The sequence below is a fragment of the Lathyrus oleraceus genome, chromosome 4 (assembly GCF_024323335.1).
Source record: "Lathyrus oleraceus cultivar Zhongwan6 chromosome 4, CAAS_Psat_ZW6_1.0, whole genome shotgun sequence".
Taxonomy (NCBI): Eukaryota; Viridiplantae; Streptophyta; class Magnoliopsida; order Fabales; family Fabaceae; genus Lathyrus; species Lathyrus oleraceus.
This window is the reverse complement of record NC_066582.1, coordinates 415931166-415948033: the sequence shown is the minus strand read 5'-3', so window position 1 is coordinate 415948033 and position 16868 is coordinate 415931166. Positions and strand designations below refer to the sequence as shown.

General features: G+C 38.8%; 1 non-coding gene across 1 annotated transcript; it reads left to right on the top strand.

Annotated features, from left to right (window-relative positions):
• Positions 1 to 14354: 14354 nt before the first annotated feature.
• On the top strand, positions 14355 to 14461 carry LOC127077442 (small nucleolar RNA R71). Its single transcript, XR_007787254.1, has one exon. It is a non-coding gene; the product is annotated as a small nucleolar RNA R71 (small nucleolar RNA).
• The last annotated feature ends 2407 nt before the right edge of the window (positions 14462 to 16868 follow it).

Here is a 16868-nt window from a genome sequence, read left to right as displayed (position 1 = left end):
TTGTCAGCATTCATCAAACATAAATCACGCATATTCATGCATATTCATAAACATTCAGATATTCATGTTGCATTTCTCGCCATATATCTTTTGTTGATTGTTCCTTGCTATGGTGGTGCAGATCCCCAATAGATCCCCCCTAGCAGATGTCGGGTGTTAAATCTCTCCATATAGAGTCAGCCCCATAAGCAGAAAGTGTTGTCTTTCCTTCTGCAGTTCCCCACTGAGATATATCCTCGTGGATGACGGTTTTTTCCGTTTCCTCCCAACATATATATTGGGATGGATTTTCCTATTTGAGTTACATCCTCATTAGGACGTGTCTTGATTCAGTCTGTCTTTTCGGATTATTCCCGAATTGGCTATTGGTTAAACTGTCTTGTGCTTCCCAGTGGGTTATTCCCCAACGGAGTTTTTTCGGGCCTCTACCCTCATACCAGTAGTTGTAAGTCCTACTTTCCTTGCCCTTTTGATGGAATTGGTGGTTATATACCTTTATTCCGCGGCAAGAGTTTTGATTTTCTACCTAGCAATCGGTAGTTGTAAATCCTTTTTCCTGCTCTCCAGCAGTTTGTGGTTTGTTATGAGCCCTATTTTGGTTTCCCGTGCGGATTTGTGATTTGTTCTATCCCCACGCGGAGTTGTTGGTCTTCTACCCCGTATTCGGTAGATGTAAACCCTAATTCATGGTTATCCCCACCAGAGTATGGCTATTACCCCGTATTCGGTAATTGTAAGTCCTATCTCTTTTCCCCTAACAGAGTAACCTTTGTGGTTCGTCCTGGTTGTAAGTGGATTCCTGTTGTAGTGGTTTTATCCCTAACAGAGTTGGTGTCTCCCTGCGGTGATTTCTATCCCCAGTTGAGTTTGTGGTCTTCTACCCCGTATTCGGTAGTTGTAAAATCCCAAGTGTTGATGTTTCTCCCCATTGGAGTTTGTGCCTTGTGGTACAGTTGGATAATTGTCGGATGCTTGCAATTTATCCCCAGCGGGTCCCTTCACCGTTTGTCAGTGATTGCGTTCCCCGGATAGTTGATTGTCATCAATATATCCCCAGCTTGTCGTTGTGGATAATTGTTGTTTATGCAATTCATCCCCGGATCATTGATTCTCACCAGTGAATCCTCAGCAGATCGCCTTTCATTTACCCTTTTGTTGGTAATGTCTGTTGCTCCCTTTGATTGGTCATCATTATATACCTAGTTTGGTATCCCGATGCCTTTCTTTTCGGTTGATTTATCCTTTATTAACCCAGTAACCGGTTGTGGATAATCTTCCATGCGAGTATATTATTCACGGTCTGCCGGTAATGAATAATATATCTCATGCACTCTTCAGTCGAAGCCTTTTGTGTTTCCCTGGTCGAGTAAGATTCGTTATATCCCTTTGCGGAATCGAATATTCTCTGTTGTTGGATAATTGCCGGATGCTTGCAATTTATCCCTTTGAGTTGTCTTTCGTTTACCCGGATGCTTGGTATCGATTGTCTCTCTTTTTTGGTTAGTCACCTATTATATACTTCGGTATCTCTGGTGTCTTTTCCTTTCGAGTATGTTATTCACGGTCTGCCGGTAATGAATAATATGTCTCATGCGCTCTTTAGTTGGAATCCTTTGTTGATTTTCCCCAGCTGAGCAAGATTCGTATTCTTTGTAGAATCGAATATCCATCCTTTAACCAGTTTGTGTGTCGGATGATGAGTGTTTTGGCATATATACCAATCCACGTTTTCGGTAGATCACCTATTATATGCCTCGGTATCTCTGGTGTTTCTTACCATGCGAGTTTATTATCTACGTTCTGGCGGTAATAGATAATATATCTCATGCGAGTTTTCTTATCCACGGTCTGCCGGTAATGGATATTATATCTCATGCACTCTTTGGGTTTGTGTCCCCATTTTGAGTAAGATTCGTTCTCCCGTTGTGGATTCGATTGTCCATCCTGTAAGTCGATTTGCTTTTTCAAGCCCTCCTTTCGGATGATGAGTGTCTTGGCATATATACCAATTCACGTTGCGGTCGGTCACCTATTATATACCTCGGTATCCCTGGTGTTCCTTCCCTTCTGCTCCCTATTATGACCTTGGTCCCCTTGTGGAGTCAGGATTTTCCTGAGTTTATGTACCTTTTTCAGGTCTTTCTCATATGTTTGGTTGATTGATATCTCTCACCCTTATACCGGTCTTAGATATTCATTCTTCCTGAGTTTTGTTGCCCTTATACCGGTAACACCTCAAATTCTTTGGTGCTTCCTCAGTGGAGTTTCCTATTGCTTCTCCCCAAGAGTCAGCTTGTGTCTCTCCAATGGATGTTTTTTCCTTTGGAATTTTCTTTTCCCCAGTGTGAGTCCTTCACTCCCCAGTGAGGTCTCCAGTCTGATTTCTGTTATTACCCTAATCGGAGTCGTGTCTTGTTCACGCTGTGTCAGTTTTGTTTTTCCCCAACTTGAAGTCGTGTCCTGCTCACGCATTCTTTTTCTTTTACTATCCCCAACAAGAGTCTTGTTAGAGTCTCTGTTCCTGGTGAGTGTATTACTCCGATGGATCGTCTTTTCTTCTGTGTGAACCATATTCCCCACAGAATTTGTGTCTTTTGCATACATACATTTGCATCATGAGGTCTCTTAGGGACCAAAATTTGTCTCATTACTGTTATTTAAGCCCATTCTACCGCGTTGAGATGAAGATTTCTAAACTTCACTTCTCCGGCTAGAATGACCTTAAATAGGGGCATCTGTAAGACCCCAATTTTGTCCCTAAGATCCCTCATGGCATCATATCATATCATATCATATCATTGCCTTAAGGATCTTTGTGCACCTTTGCTTGCCTCCTAGTGGGTGGGTTATCTTGTGAGTGTGGTTCTTGATCACCAAGCATGTTTTGCATTTGTATATCATTGCTTTTCATCTGTCTATTAACCAAAAGTACAAAAATATTGTCATCTAACCATGTTACTTGCAGATGAAGCAAATTAGGTCAAATCAGTCAAAGTCAGTCATTGAGATAGATGGTGGCCATTCTTGAAGAATTTGGGCACCATGATCATTCATCAAGAGTTCATATGAGTTATGACATCATTTTGAATCAAGATATCAAGTGGTAGGGGCTTGGAATTCATCAGAACATGGTTCAGTCAAGCAAATCCCTAGCAAAGTCAACTGAAGTCAACCTTGGTCAACTGTGCATTTAATCAGTGATTTGATGATGGGAATTGGTTTGAGAGGTCTCATTCATGTCCATATAAGCCTCATATAACATGTCAAACATCCACAGTGAAGAATTTGAAGTTAAACAAGAAATTTCCAAAAATAGAAAGTTGACCTGTAATTGGAATTTGCCAAAAATAGAAAGTTCTTCTCCTCAAAATTACATCATCATACAAGCTTCAAATGAATTTTTTCCCAACATGAAAGTTGAAGATCTTGTTCTCCCATTTCCAAAAAGTCCAAGAACACTCATTTCTCATTTATGGTTGGCAAGTTATGATCAAATCATTCTCAAAAAAATTTTAACTTCAAAGTGGCATATCTTCCAAACCATTTGGCCAAATTGAGTGAGGTTTTTTGCTACAAGTCATATTTGATGTGCTCTATCCAAATCCTTCATCACAATTCACCAAAAATCAACCAATCAAAATGGCCTTTTTCAAGTGGCTAGAATTAAAAATGAGGGAGGTGAAAAATGACCTTTCAAAATAATCATTTCCAACATTTTGTACCAATTGAAAATGTTCAGAAATCACATTTTGGATGTGCTTAAAGCCCAAATTCGCACTGTAGCTCATGCACCTTGCCATTTGAGTGAAATCCACAAATTAACCAAAAACACTTCATTTTGAGCTAAATGCAATTAACACTTCCTTAACCAAACTTAGCATATTAAACAGAGTATATATGCTACCTTTTCTGCTGAGAAAGCCCTAGCCACTATTTACAAAACAGATCAAAATCTCATTTTCTCTCAAGTTCTCATTTTCTTCACTTGACTTTTTTCTGAAAAATCTCAAAGAGCTCGAGCCTTGGTTGATTATGCCATCATCTACCAACGTTTTTGGAGCTGTAGCAAACATCATCTCATCACTGTAGAGCAAGAATCGTGACTGTTACTTACAAGCATCTCACATGGCAGTTGGATGTTTGAGCTGGAATTGAGACAACTGAGCTAGAACCCTTCTTCCATTCACCTCCTGGAGCATTATTGTGCATCTGTTTCGAGCATACACGACCAAACATCCATCATTTCATCACTGCACTTCAAATCAAGTATGTTTTCGACTCTCTTATTTCTCAAAATCATGTTGTGCTTTGTATAGATCCTACCATGCTGAGTTCACTGAAGGTTGTGGTTTTGAAAATGGTTGAGTATTAGGAGAGATTTGTTGAATTGAAATTTGATGCTTAGATGTGTTTTTGCTCGATGCTTCCTTGTTAGTTCAAATTAGGGTTAATGATTGTTGATTTGATGATGTACATGATGAGATGAATTCATTGATATGTTGTTTTTCGATTTTGGTTGCAAAAAGTTGTGCTGGAAAATCTGGAAATGATGAACATGTACTGTAGCCATAAACCCTAATCTTTTGAAAACCCAGAATTCAGTTTACTCGTGTTTTGGCTTTTTCGCTGCATGAAGACACTGTTGCATTGCCATGAACAAATCGTTGCATGCCACCTCACTAAGTGAAACGCGGCGTTTCACTTAGTGAGTTCAAATATTACCAAATTGCCATTCCCGGTTTCATTATTTAATTAATCCATTTCATTATTTTAATATTTATTTCATTTGGCATGGCTGACTTCAAAAATTAATAAGTCCTTCATTTTTAATCCAAATTTGATGGGATTTTTTGTGAAATGCTCCTCATGATCTCTAGTTTTTTATGATGATTTTTCCAGATTTTTTGCATGTGTGGATTTTAAAATGTGCTAGGGTTTGTTCATGTTGTCCATTTTATGTATACCTTGCCAAATTGTTTGTGAAATGATGATACTTAATCCAATGAGGCTAAAATTTTTGGTGCTTAAACTAGACATGCTCATGGTGATTATGGTGTAGAGTTTGTGAATTTATAATTGCTGGTTATTGAGATATGATTTTTTGATTAGGGGTGTGACAATTTGTGTCACACCATTCATGTCCAACTTCATGATTTTAATTACCATGCTTCTTGAACTCAAATTGGTCTGGATTTTTGCATGAACATACTTGTGGATGTCTAGTTTACATGTGAATTTTTCTGGGATTATTGATGGCATTTCCTATTTGATTGGAATTTTCTCCCCTGTTTGGTCATTTGTTGACTTTTTGTGATACATGTTTGTATTTGATTTGTGAAATTCTAATGCTTTATTGGATGAACATGATATTTGACATGTGAATTATAGACATCTTAAAGTTTGTCATGGTTTTGGTCCCATTCATTTATCATGTGTTGTCACTGTTTTATGATTTATTGAAGTTGGTGCATGTTTTGATGTTTTGTATGAGTCTACTTGAACTTGCTTTGACTTTATGATTTTCATTGACCTACTTCCTTTAATCCAAATGAGCTGAAATTTGGTATGCATATCATGTTATGGATGATGTTTGAGCATGAATTATTTGAGGATTTATTGAAATGTTTGTGTTTGGGTTTGAATTGAATCATTCTGTTGACTTCTATGAGCTTCCATATGACATGCCTTGACCTAATTTGTTTGTCAAATGATAATGATGAATGATATGAATGTGAAACCACTTGGGTTTGTATTTTGATTGTTTGAACTTGATTTTGGATATCTTTCACTTGCTGTTTTGGATTTTTTATTCCCTTTTGACCCTAGGCTTGTCCTAGTGGTCTTGTTGCTCATGTTTAAGCTTGGTTTTTCAGGTTAAGCAACAAATGCTTCAAAGAGATCAATACAAGTTGAATGAGTTTGATTGTTTATCATAAACTAACTTGTTTGTTTTGTAGGTTGCTTAGCTCACTTGTTATGAGCTTGTGCTTTGCACATATGCTTGACTGTGTTGTCTGTTGGCTTATGCTGTTTGTTTTAACTTTGTGTCTGGTATACTAATTGTGTTTGACTGATTTCAGGTACATTAGTTGCTAGTAGTTCTTTGTGAACTTGCATTGCTTTGCTTGATAGCATTTGCATTGAGGTAGAATCCTTTTTTCTTCATGTAGTCTGGAAGACCTGGCCTGTTACTTGGCCAGGCAACTGTCTGAAGTCCTCCTTAAGAGGCAATGTCTGTGCTTGTTTACTTTTGTCCCAAGCAGGAAAAGTCCTTTAAATAAGGCAATTGGTAGAATCCAAGAGATATGTAACCTATCTCCTACTATTCTGTGAGTCACTCACCTTGCTCACACTACTTGTGTTGATGCATAGTGAGTAAAAACCCAAGATCTATAGAGTCTAACTTGTGGAGAGAGTTCCATCTTTCTGAACTCCCACACCTTCTGATATTTGAAGTTCTCCCTGACCAGGGATAAGAGCATGAGGCACACCCCTCATATCCTTTCATCTGCTTCACCTTGGCTCTCAATGTCAAGGTTAAGAGCACCTGTAACCCTATTCCAGTTGGCTTCAATGCCTAACCCTTTGTATGAGCCTTATTGCTTGGTTATAGTGTGTGCTGAATGACTTCATTTGATTGGTCGCTTATTTCATACGCACATGTTTGCTTGTATGATTTATGCATTTATCATCAATAATTGCTCATTGGTGCATGATCATTTCATCTGTCTTTGTGACATATCTTTGTTGTTTGCCCATTGAGGACAATTGTAAGACCATTCATTGGCCATTGTTCCTATGATATGGAAGTGAGTATAAGACCATTGTATTGGCCACTCATCATCTCTTTGCTTGATGCATTTGTTTGTTGTATGTGAGGATGCAATTGTAAGTCCGTGTAATTTGGCATTTGTTTTCCCATGATCATATGTTGGAAGTTAGAGTAAGCCCAGATAGATTGGCATCTGATATCCAAGTGTTTTGCTTTGTTTTTGTTGGAGATTGGTATAAGCCCAGATAGATTGGCATCCGGTATCCACTTTTTATTTCTTTGTTGAGGAGATTGGTATAAGTCCATAGAGTGGCCTCTGATATCCGGTTCTGTTTTAGGAGGTTGGTATAAGTCCTGTAATTGGCATCCGGTATCCGCTTTTGTTGACTTTCTTCCTTTCCTTTGTTTGTTTTTGCTCATTGCCTATTCCAAAGGACGCACTTGAATCATCTGTTATATGATTTCAAGAGGTGAACCTTCTAGGAAGTTTTACACTCCATCTTTATCCATTCATCCATTTGATCCTAAACCTTTTCACACATTACTTTCAAAACTTGAGATAAATATTGTGCAAACATCTTCATGCTTTTAAATTAAAAACCTGGACCCCAAGTCCTTGACTTTTTCAAACTCCATTTCATAATACTTCTTTTGAATCAATCTTAATCATACTTTGACCCTCATTTTGTGAATAATCATAATCAATTAATTTCACCCATTCAATTGTTTTGTGGCTTTGTCCATTCTTGCTAAGTTTTCATACATTAGCCATAGGTTTGATTTATCCTAGTTGGTTGATGTCAATCTCACCTATTTGTCCTTAGTTGATTGAATTGTAATTCTTCCTTGCTTATTATAGGGTTAACCCCTCACTAGCAAGTTGAAGTTGTTCTCACATGGTGGACTCGTTGTTTTATAAGGTTGAGTTTTCTCCCGTGGATAACGTAAGACCTTAGGGCTTGTGTTTAAAATTGAATCCACTAACTTTTGGAAATCTTTTAGCCGAACTACGGTGTTTTGATCCTTACCTTCGATGGAAGGTACGTAGGCAACGGGTTCATCCGTTCGAACACAAAAATAATAAAAATTGTATATTCTTTTCTCATCATCCCAATCATGTTTGCACAATAAATATTTCATAACAAATAACAATTTTATACATCAAGTGTGAAAAGGGCTCCCTAGGAGTACCTAGGACGTAGTGGGTGCCTAACACCTTCCCATTGCGTAATTTACCCCTTACCCAGACTCTCTGATCTTTTTATTAGTTTTCTACGCGTAAAACTTCTTAGGCTTTTGTTCGCTTTTTAGCCAGTCCTTTGGATAAATAAAAGTGCGGTGGCGACTCAAATTCATTGTATGCTTTGCTTATGGTTTAATCAATAAATCATATAGCGACGAATACACCGCTACAATAGTTACGAATTTTCAAAAGATGTACTAAATCTCTAAGTCTAGATTTTTGTAAAAACTTTTGGTATGGCTTAAGTGAATGGGAGAATCGGTAAATAATGGAAACCACGCATAAAGACTCGACATCACACTGATATTTGACTCGACTAACACTTAACAAAAATAAAATAACAAAAGGAAATAACACTAATTTAAATCTACCTAGAAAGCAATAAATAAAAGCGGTAAAGCTTCCTCCCCCATACTTAAACCTGGCATTTTCCCCAATGTAACGACATAAGATAAGGAAGAAAGGTAGAACCTGGGTAGCCTGCTACTAGCGCCTTCTGCCACGTGTACATGCGTATCCACCGTTTCCTGGCTGGTGAGGAAGAAATGCTGCCATTTCATCAATCAAACCAGACATGTTTTGTTCGGTTCTGAAAGCATAGTCATGCTGATCATGCTGCATCTAGTGAAGGATTTGTATCATTTCTGTTTGTTGAGCTTCCATGTTTTGGATTTGTAGGTAACACTAAGCGTCTAATTCGCTACGCCGCAGTAGTTCAGCATAGATTTCATCAAGAGTGAGTGGTGCCACATTTCTTCTTCTGGGTCTTTGGATGGAGGATGTAACAGCAACATTTTCAGATGGCATGTGTGTGGTGTTTGGGTCAGTAGCGGGAGCAGCTTGCTCCGGAATGTAATCCTCATCGGTGTCCCCGCCAACAGCTACATTCTCAAGAATGTGCGCGGGGACCTGGTCAGGTATCGGATCATTAATATAACAATAATTTCCCGGGTTGCGCACATCTATGTGAGATGGATTTGGGAGGATGAAATCTTGTAAGACATTGTTTGCGATTATTAGATTAAACTTACCGTCTCGCCTTCGTTTTACCAATTTCATGCTCCTCGCCATGTCAATGTCAATGGCATGACGCGGGAGTGGGTTTAGCCGGGAGAATTTTTCTTCGAGTCCTAGGACTCTGGCTATGGAGGTTGTTAAACCTCCAAAAATAATCGGCCATGTCTTCGCATTGACAATGGCAGACGCCACATGCAGTGTGGTTTGTTCTCATGCGTGGACCTCTTTATTGCTTTGACCATAATTTTCATTTGAATTATAATTTAGCGGCATAAAATAATGGTTTAATAATTAGTTAGAAGAAAATCAACATAGTATATAGGTAGGAATGAGAAACAAGATATGGTAAAATGACATTAAAACGCAAAATTGAAAAATAAAAGAATGGGGTAGACGGGAAAATATGATATAATTCGTCTACTGGAATAAAAAGAAATGAAGTAATTAAATAAATTCCCAATGTGTAAAAACAACAAGAAAATTCCAAACAAGAAAATAAAATAAATGTCAGTGAATCGGTAATATTCAAATAAATGAGCCATTACGGTGGCTGCTGGTAGGAGGAGAAAATGAGTACAAGTGCTGGTAAATATGATCCAGGTTCTCTGTCACTACATCTATAAAGTCGTGGAATTCAACGTGCAAGGTGCTCAGCTCGCATCTCAGATTGACGACTTCTGTCTGAACAACTTCGATGGCAGCAACATGATCGGTGAGAGGTACAACAGGTATAATTGGGGCGTGTGATTCAGCGTCAAAGAGATAAGTGCCATAGTGGTCGTAGATTTGGGGTGTCTCTAGAGGAGAAGGTGGTGCATCTAGTGGAACTAAAGTCAACCTATTGTAGGAACTAAATTTTCTAAAGTCAACCTACTGTAGGAACTAATTTTTCTTTTGATAGCAAAGGTGTCCCAGCCTAGTTGGTTAATTAGGAACATAACACTGTCTCTTATACCTAATTTGGTCATGATGCGTCCACCTGGGTATAAGGTTAGTTCCTTTTCTCTCTGAGCTAGAGCCATGATGGGCTTCGTGTAATTTTAAGGACCAATCTTTCCTAGAGGTGGCAACCGTCTTTTCTAAGATTTGTTTAATTTCTCGGTTTGAGACCTCTACCTTCCCACTCGTTTGTGGGTGATAGGATGTTGCTACACGGTGCCGGACTCCATATTTCAGTAATAACTTTTCAAAAATCCTTGAAATGAAATGGGAGCCACCATCACTGATGACAAGTCTCGGCACGCCGAATCTAGGGAAGATTATACGCTTAAAGATTCTGATTACCACTCGCGTGTCATTTGTTGGAGAGGCTATGGCCTTAATCTATTTTGATATGTAATCGACCATAACAAGGATATACTTGTTACCAAAAGAAGACGGGAATGGTCCCATAAAATCGATTCCCCAAACATCGAAGACTCCCACTTCCAAAATGCCTTTAAGTGGCATTTCGTCGCGTCTAGATATGTTGCCAGTGCGTTGACACCGGTCGCAATTGATGATCGCGATGTGGACATCTTTCCATAGAGTGGGCCAAAAGAGGCCGGCTTGCTAGATCTTAGCGCAAGTCTTCGAGGTGCTTGCATGTCCTCCATAGGGAGTAGAATGACAGTGGGAGATTATATTTTCTACCTCATCTCCGGGGACACATCGACGGAAAATGCCGTCGGCGTCTCTCTTTAAAAGCAGAGGCTCATCCCAATAGTAATGTTTAAGATCGTGGAAGAATTTTTTCTTTTGTTGGTATGTCTAGTCTGGTGGAAGCACCCCATCTACTAAGTAGTTGACGAAGTCAGTGTACCATGGCAGTGTGGTTTTAGTGTAAATTGCTTCCACTGCCTCGTTTGTTTTGGTATCCTTATGGGTTAATGCATATTTAGCTGTATTGTTTTCCAGTTGGGCTATGAGTCTTTCGTAAGGGAAATCGTCATTTATAGGAACTCGTTCAGGTTCAATAGTTTCCATTCTTAACAAGTGATTGGCCATGACGTTTTAAGTTCCCCTCTTATCCTTGATTTCTAGGTCAGACTCTTGTAATAGTAAGATCCATCTTAAGAGTCTTGGTTTTGCGTCCTTTTTTTTAACAGGTACCTAATTGCAGCATGGTCGATATAGATAATTATCTTTGCTCATACTAGGTAGGAACATAATTTATCCAGAGCGAACACTACGGCTAAAAGTTCCTTTTCTGTTGTGGTGTAGTTCAATTGTGCAGGGTCTAGGGTTCTACTTTCACAGTATATTGAATGAAGTTTCTTATCCCTTCTTTGTCCTAAGACTACGCCTACAACATAGTCACTAGCGTCACACATGATTTCAAAGGGTAATCTCCAATCGGGCGGTTGCTTGATAGGTGCAGTAATAAGAGTTGTCTTCAGTTGTTCAAACACCACTAGGCATTTGTCATCAAAAATGAATTCGACATCTTTCATCAATAAGCCAGTCAGTGGTTTGGTGATTTTTGAGAAATCTTTAATGAATTGCCGATAGAAACCGGTGTGTCCTAAGAAGCTTCATATTTCTCTTATGGTGTTCGGAGACTGAAGGTTTTCTATAACTTCTATTTTGGCCTTGTCGACTTCAATCCCCTTATCGGAGACTATGTGTCCGAGTACGATCCCTTGTCGGACCATGAAATGGAATTTTTCCCAGTTTAGCACGAGGTTCACTTTTACGCATATTTTTAGTACCATTTCAAGATTCTATAAACAGCCTTCAAAGCTCTGTCCGCATACAGAGAAATCGTCCATGAAGACTTCCATGATGTCATCTATAAAATCAGCAAAAATTAACATCATGCATCTTTGGAATGTTGCGGGAGCGTTACACAGTCCGAATGGCATTCGCTGGTAGGCGAATGTACCATAGGGACATGTGAAGGTCGTTTTCTCTTGGTCGTCAGGATGAATAAGAATTTAGAAAAATCCCGAATAACCGTCTAAGTAGTAGAAGTGAGAATGCTTAGCCAATCATTCAAGCATTTGATCGATAAATGGTAAAGGAAAATGATCCTTCCGAGTGAATTTGTTTAATTTTCTATAATCAATACACATTCTACTTCCAGTAACCACTCTTTGTGCTATAGATTCTCCTTTTTCATTATTAACAACTGTGATGCCTCCGTTCTTCGGTACGACATGTACTGGGCTAACCCATTGACTATCGGATATCGGGTAGATAATACCTACTTCTAACAGCTTTTTCACTTCTTTCTTTACTACATCACTCAGAATGGGATTTATCCTTCTTTGATGTTCTCTAGAGGTCTTACTGTCTTCCTCTAGCATTATGTGATGCGTGCATATGGAAGGGCTTATTCCTTTTAGATCTGACATGTTGTAGCCTAAAGCAGTTGGATATTTTCTCAAAACGTGTAGGAGATTTTCGGTCTCTATCTGCCCTAAGTCTGCATTGACTATTACAGGTCACTCAAGTTCAGTGTCTAGGAATTCTTACCTTAGATTTTTGGGTAACTTCTTAATTTCCAGGGCTGGTTTCTTTGGGCAAGCCATATGATCGAGCGTTAGTGCTAGGCATTCATTTAGGCTATCATCTTGGTATTCCTCACTCCAATTTTCATCTTCAAAAGTAGGAGGCCTTGGAGTTTTCAGTATTCCGGAGTATGATATTTGTTCATTCTCCATTTCTCTTATACATTCGTCAATGACATCTAGTAGACAACATGTATCGTCTATAGGTGGTGCCTTTAGGAATTACGTCAAAATCAATTCGACTTTTTCCTCACCAACTTCAAAGGTTAGCTTGACTTTCTTAACATCTATAATAGCTCCGGATGTAGCTAGGAATGGTCTTCCTAATATGATAGGGATGTTGGAATCTTCTTTTATATCCATGATTATAAAATCAGTAGGAATATAGAATTATCCTATGCGTACCGGAATGTTTTCTAGCATACCTACGGGAAATTTAACAGAATGATCCGCAAGTTGTACGGACATCCTTGTAGGTTTTAGTTCTCCCATTTTGTTCCTTTCACATATGGACAAGGGCATTAAGCTAGTACTGGCTCCTAAGTCGCATAGTGCTTTGTCTATGACAAACTTTCCGATTACACAGGGTATGGAGAAACTACCTGGGTCTTTCAGCTTTGGAGGCATATTGTTTTGTATTATGGTGCAACACTCATCAGTAAGTGTAACGGTTTCGTTATCCTCTATCTTCTTCTTGTTAGATAAGATTTATTTGAGAAACTTAGCATACGAGGGCATTTGAGTGATGGCTTCTGTAAAGGGTATTGTGATATTCAACTGTTTTAGAAGCTCTACGAATTTTTTAAATTGCCTTACACTTTTAGATTTAACAAGTCTTTGAGGATAAGGGATAGGGGGTTTATACGGCGGTGGAGGCACATAAGGTTCTTCTTTCTCTACGGCCTCTTCATTTTTATCTTCCTCTTGATCGTCTTCCTTCTCAATTACCTTACCAGGGTCTTGGTGCATGGATGGGTTTTGAATTCTAGGGTCGGTCGGTCCGTCTAGTTCTGTCCCACTTCGTAGTATAATAGCATTTGCATGACCTTTCGGGTTTGGTTGCGGTTGTCCAAGGAATGTGCATGCAGGAGCAGCAGTAGGTGCTTGTTGTTGAGCCACTTGCGAGATTTATGTTTCCAACATTTTGTTATGGTGGCTAACACATCTACCTTGTTTGTTAATTTCTTGATTTACTCACTAGTGTGTATATTTTGATTTAGGAAATCCTTATTTGTTTGGGCTTGGGTAGCTATGAAGTTTTCCATCATTATTTCTAGGTTTGACTTCCTATTGAGTATTTGTGGTAGCTTTATGATATCCTGGGGGTACAGTAGGTGCTTGGTTAAGTGCATACAATGCATTATTGTTTTTGTACGAAAAACTAGGATGGTTCTTCCAACCTGGGTTATAGGTGTTTAAGTAAGGGTTTCCTTGAGCATAGTTCACCTGGTCTGTGGAGGTTCTTGTCAAGAGTTGACATTCTGGGGCAGCATACCCCGGAACTCCGCATATCTCGCAGTTTGGTGCTACGGCAGCCACGGTGGTTGCGGGTGTTATGGTCAAGTTGTCTATCTTTTGAGTAAGAGCCTCAACCTTGGCGTTGACATGGTCAAAACTACTTAATTCGTACATGCCACCTTTCATTGGAGGTTTCTCTACAAAGGTTCTTTCGTTTCCCCACTGGTAATGATTCTGGGCCATACTTTCAATAAGTTGATAGGATTCATTGTAGGGTTTATCCATCAGTGCGCCACCTGCGGCGACGTCTATTATCAATCTTGTGTTGTACAAGAGACCGTTGTAAAAGGTATGGATGATCAACCATTCTTCTAGACCGTGATGTGGATAAAGCATCATCATGTATTTGTATCTCTCCCAAGCTTCAAAAAGTGATTCATTATCTTTTTGTTTAAACCCGTTTATTTGGGCTCTTAGCATAGCCGTCTTACTAGGTGGGAAATATCGTGCTAAGAAAACTTTCTTCGACTCGTTCCACGTAGTGACAAAGTTGGATGCTAGAGACTGGAGCCAAGCTCTAGATCTATCTCTTAATGAGAATGGGAAAAGACGTAGTTTTATAGCTTCAGGGCTGACACCATTTTCTTTCACTGTATCTGCATATTGCAAAAACACTGACAAATATAGGTTCGGGTCCTCCGTGGGACTACCTGAAATTTGGTTTTGTTGTACGGCTGACAACAACGAAGGTTTTAGCTCGAAATTATGGGCCTCGATGGCAGGGGTAGCGATGCTGTTATATGGTTCATCCTACAAAGGGATTGCATAGTACTTAAGAACACGGTTTTGCGGTCCTTTAGCCATCTCTAGTTGAATAATTGGTTCAAGAATATGGATATTAGGATCGGGAAGATTTAGCTTGATACGATGTTCTCGTATCAAATCTCGTATCTGGCGTTCTAATCTTAGATAACGCTCAGGTTCGTCGAACGGTAGCTTTAACTTCTCGCCTTGAGAGCGAGTACTTGGCATACACTCGACAAATGTAGAAAGGGAAATAGAATTGTTTGCCTTAGTCTATACTAGGCAACACTGGAGTTACGATATCGACTAAATTAGTCCCCGACAACGGCTCCAAAAACTTGATCGTGACTTAGTAAGTCTATGGGAATCGTGACTGCAAGTGCACAGTCCTATCGCGTAGTTTTAAAGATTATCGAACCCACAAGGACTAATAGTCAAACGTATCGTTCTCTAATGTTACTATGTAAATCTAAGGCTGATGATCGTTCTAAGATTGGAGGGATGAAGAGAAATAACTATAACATAAACAAAATATTAATAAAGATATTTGATAAAGGGATATCAATATGTAACGCATCAAACTTCGGGGATTCGATAGATATTTGGTGTAATCTTTATTGGTAAAAATATTCTTGAGTAGAAATTATTTATAGAAAGGACTTAGTCTCACACTCTCGTTTTATTGACTATGACCATACTCCTAAACCATAATGCTTGGCTCTCGCGCTCTCATTTTGAATTTAAAAGTAATTTTTGAATATGAATAAAGTCTAATTAATCCTAAAGCGCTCTCGCTGTGTTTAGGATTAATGCCTAGTTTCAGCTATCTGGTTAAAATCTCAAACTCTCGTTCTTGTTGACCGTAACCTTTGTTTGTTTTGTACTCTCGTACGAAAAACAGTTTGAATAAAATAAGAAACTAAAACCGGAAAAATAAGTTTTATAAAAAACCAACACCAATCATTTAGAAATCCCTTCGTTTCGAAGGTCTTTACATACTGATACCTAGGGGTTTAGTCGGACATGGATCCGGTAACAGATATGGTATTCGGAAAATCAAACATATAATAATGCATAAATAAATAAAATATAAATCAAAATAAAAACTGGATTACGAATTGAGAACTAGAACTGAATCTTGATTTTTCAAATAAAATAATGTCGGCAGACTTTGGTAATGAATAACCGTTACAATTGAATTCAAATGCATAAACAATAAATTGCAATAGTCCCCGATGTGGAGAACCTATCACTTTTACAAAGTAAGAAAAACTGCCTAGGAAACTATCCAAAAAATAATCTGACTAAAAATTAAACGTGTCCTCAAAGGAGAAACAACCATCATTTATATATTTTCCACTTCCCTAGATTGTAACAAAAAGGTGAGTGGAATTGTGGCTAATATTGTGGAGAAAAAATAGGGAAGATCGGGTTGTGGCGGTTACCACAACCCTAGTTTTGGTCTCCGTGGTGAGCGCCACCTTTTGAGGAATGGGCGCCACAATCTTCCTTGCTTTGTGGCGGGCGCCACCACTCCCTTTGGATCATGTGACGGGCGCCACACATCTAAGTGATGGGCATCACATGCCTTTTGGTGTGGTGGGCCCCATATTCTCTATTTTTCTCCATTTTCTTCTCTTTTTCTTTCCTTTTTGCTATTTTTCACTTTGCTTGCTTATACACCTTTTATTAGATAAATACCTGCAATAACATAAAATACTGCATAATAATAAGTGTTAATCAAGTATAAAGCAGTGCATATGTAGCCAAAAATACGATACGTTTTCGCATTATCAAACTCCCCCATACTTAAACCTTTGCTTGTCCTCAAGCAAATGCTGCGTATATGAATAAAAAGGTTTGTAATATCTTTGCAGCATAAAATATCAAGGCTCGTAAAAGACACAGTTGCATTCAGATACTCATTCTAGTCTATAGACTTTACTTTGGTTAAAAATTGCATTAACAGGTACTCACCTCCACATTAAGGGTATCCTTGGAACACATAGTTACAATATTGCAACCATAAGTCTCCCTCCTATACAAACCAATCTTAATCATGTCGTCATGCGTAAGCCTACCT